Here is a 3,822-nt window from a genome sequence, read left to right on the forward strand (position 1 = left end):
TTTAAAGGGAAAAGCAAGGCTTGGTGGGATATGAGATAATTTTATCTTTACTCAGGATGCTGGCTGTTATAGGGGATTTTCTAATGCATAGTTGTTTTTTTTTTTCTTTCAAGACAGCACTATGTTGTGTTGTATCTTCTTATGGTGCCTTCCTTACCATTTCCAGGTGAAGAGAGCTCGGAATTCCTGATGTAATGCCTTATGCTGGCAATTTTCCTGTTATTTCATGTGGCAAGAAGAGCTGTGTTAGTCTCTCATCCAGGCAGAGCTAGACTGGTCTCATTGGACAGGGTCTCTATTTTTCCACAGCTCTAATTTTTCTGTTCATGTGACCTTTCCCTTACTTGACCACGTTTTGTGATGACGGCTGGTTTCTCTCCCAGCGATAAGTGGACCCAGAGACAGGAGAAACCAGTAGAGATGAAAGGAAATGATTGGAAACCAAGAGGGAAACATAAACAAAACATATCCCGGAATGCTTCTGAGATGCTGAAAAGTAGTAGGATAAATTTAGATCTAAAAAAAAAAACAAAACATAGAATAATATTTCATCTCATACCCTCCTCTCATCTGTCCCCAACCTAGATTCAGTTGTTAACAGGTGAAAGAATGAATGCTCCCTCCAGCAAAGCTGGTGTGAAAAATTATGGAAGTCCAGCCAGAGGAAATAGCACATGGAAAGTTTCTGACTCCAGGAACTGGGTAGAATCAAGCTCTGGTCAAGCCTCTTTCCTCTGCTTCCATAGCTTGATGTGCAAGAGAATCACTTAGAAATATTTTTTAACTAAAAAAACAAAACAAACAAAAAAACAAAACCCTTTTTATTGAAGCATAGCACACATAAGGAAAAATGCATGTATTATAGGTATAAACATGATTAATTTGCATAAACTGAACATACTCACTAACCAGCATCATTTGGAGAGTTTTGGCTTTTGCTTTGAAGCTACAGCTTTCAGGACACGTCTGTAGATTCCCTGAATCATAATCCCAAATTCTGAGGGCCCCAGGATCTGTATTTTAAATAGATTTCTCAGGAAATTCTCTTGAGCCCAGTTGGGCACCGAGTTCCAGTTCACTGGTTTGTGACCTACTCTGTGGATTGCAGGATGCAGGAATTGGGTAGGAGAGAGATCTTAGGGTAAGACATAGAGAGTCCTGGAGGAAGGAAGAGTAAGGAATCCTCCTGCTTAGGGAAGAGTTCTAATAGTTGTTTGAGGAAGAAATCATGGCAAAAAATAAAACCTTCCATTTGCCTCTCAGCATTCATATACCTTTTCTGATGAGTAACAGAATCCTAATTTTCAGTGAGACACATAGTTACCTGCAGTAAAGACTAAATCTTGGCCTCCCTTGCAGCTAGATGAGGCCATGTAGCTAAACTTGAACCAGTGGGATATAAGTGGAAGTGTCATATGTGACTTCCGGGAAGTCTCTGAAGTTGAAGTACACCCTTCTTGATCGTTCCCTTCTAGCTAGTGGCTGGAATATGGAAGTGTTGGCTGGAGCTCAAGCAGCCATTTTGATCCAAGTGGACAAAGAACATACATTAGAGACAGTAGAACAGAAAGCTGGAGGAACTTAGGTTCCTTAGAACTTTTATAGATTGCATATTAACTCGATAGTACCAATTCTGAACTTTTAATAAAATAAAATGTGTTGTGTTATGGCTACTACTAATTTGAATTGTCTAATATCATAGCGGAAACTAATCCTAAGAGATCGAGAGGACTGTTCTGCTCTATGTATGTATGTCTGAAGGATCTTAGTAAGGCAGTCTTTCAAGACGGCAATATCTCAAGAACATGGTGTTTTATTATTTGCCAAGAAACAACTGAGAACAAGTTTCGGTTTTCATAATCAACTCTTAAACAAGATAAATATGTTTAATATTGTGTGATAGAAACTTGGTTTCTAGGAGATATTTATGTAGTTAATCTCCCCGCCCCCCCCCCCCCCCCCCCCCGGCTTCACCTGGACCAGATCTCATCTGGTATCTGGAACACTTTGGCAAGATCCTCCAGAGAGTGTCTTGTTCTGCACAGGTGAGCATGAGCCTTATCATCTCATGGTGTTAGAGTAATTCTATGGATTAGGGCAAGTTTCCAGCTAACAGCTAAGGGAGAGCATTGGGTCCAATTCCTAAAGATGTGAAGCTGGCAGAGGCTAGGTGTGTTTCCAGGTCTTAAGCCAAGATAAACAGAAATGGGCTTTTTCACTAGAGCTCCAGAGCCAGAGAGAGAACTGAGACACAAACCACTTTTGGGGTCGAAGGCAGAAGTTAGGGATGAGCAACAGGCACAAGGGCATCAGCGTGCTTGGGTCTAACTGACTCGGATCTGTGGTAAAACCAATCCCAAGGCCCGACTAGCTAGTGCCCGTGGTTCCTAATGCACGTAATGTATACTCTCTGCCTTGGTCAGAAACCGAACAGGGGGCAGCCTGGGTGGCTCAGCAGTTTAACACCGCCTTCGGCCCAAGGTGTGATCCTGGAGACCTGGGATCTGGGATCGAGTCCCACATCGGGCTCCCTGCATGGAGCCTGCTTCTCCCTCTGCCTGTGTCTCTGCCTCTCTCTCTCCATGAGTCTCTCATGAATAAATAAATAAAATATTAAAAAAAAAAAGAAAGAAAGAAACAGAACAGGGCCGGAGGCTGAAAGGGATATGAGCATGGTCACTGTCTGACTTCTTGCAAATTACTTGACTCGTCTTACCTCAATTCCCTCATCTGTAAAACTGGGGCTAATAATAGGTATTCCATCACGGAGTAAAAGAAAACATTTTATGAGCAAGGAATTGCAAATTGTGAGGAGTTAAACAAATGCAAATTAGTATTACTATCTGGGGACAAGGATGGCAGCAATTTAACTGTGCAGAGCAGATCTTCATCACATTTAAGATGAGATGGGTATAATTCATTCCTTTGAAATGAAAGGGGGTAGATTTATAGAGTCAGGATATAATTACTCGGTTTATAATCTGGTCATGAAACTTAGGTCAGAGAGATGCTATATTCTTATTTGAGAGAAATGCAAGACTTCTTAAGAGATCACGTGAAAGATTTGTTTACTTTTTAATCATTTCATAGGTGATATAGTTTATCTTGGGGAAGCCAGGATTCATAAAAATACAGTTTATGATCCACCAGAACCGAGAACAGCCACATTGAGAGTTATTGAACGTGGTGTGTTATTCTAGACGATCATTAAGAATCAGATACAAGAGTCAAGAGTGCTTGCTTTTTGTTATAAAAACAACATTGGGCTATATAGGTTTACAATTGTATTTGTTGGAATAAACCACATTTTATAGGCAACAGGTGTAGCTGACTTATATCCTAAATTGTGTGAGGCTATGCTGTCAGGCTGGCTCTAAAAGGATTTGGAAAGATTTATGAGATTGAATGACAGCCAAGGTGATTCTTGAAATTGACTTTTTAAGGTGTCATTTTGGGGAATGACAGGTTATAGGTACTAAAAAAAAATCCCCATAATAATAAGGAGTTTCTCTTTAAATGGCAGTGAGGCTATTTAGAGGGGGGAAAGCTTATTATTTAACTATAGACTGCTAAATTTTGGACACTCAGCGAATCTAATAGGCTCTGAGCATGTTGGAGGCCTGATACCTCCAACCATTCAGAATCACTTCTTTCCCCAACCAAAGGCCACAGATTCCTTTCAAACAGAGTTCTAATCTACTCACACTGCTTGAAACAGCGTTTGCTCTTAATCAGTGTTTTTTTCTAACTATTGCAATTAATTTTAGGATAAAGATATCAGCTATGCTTCCAGGAAAGAGAGCGAGGAGGAAAACTATTCCA

Source organism: Canis lupus, chromosome 22 (assembly GCF_003254725.2).
Source record: "Canis lupus dingo isolate Sandy chromosome 22, ASM325472v2, whole genome shotgun sequence".
NCBI lineage: Eukaryota > Metazoa > Chordata > Mammalia > Carnivora > Canidae > Canis > Canis lupus.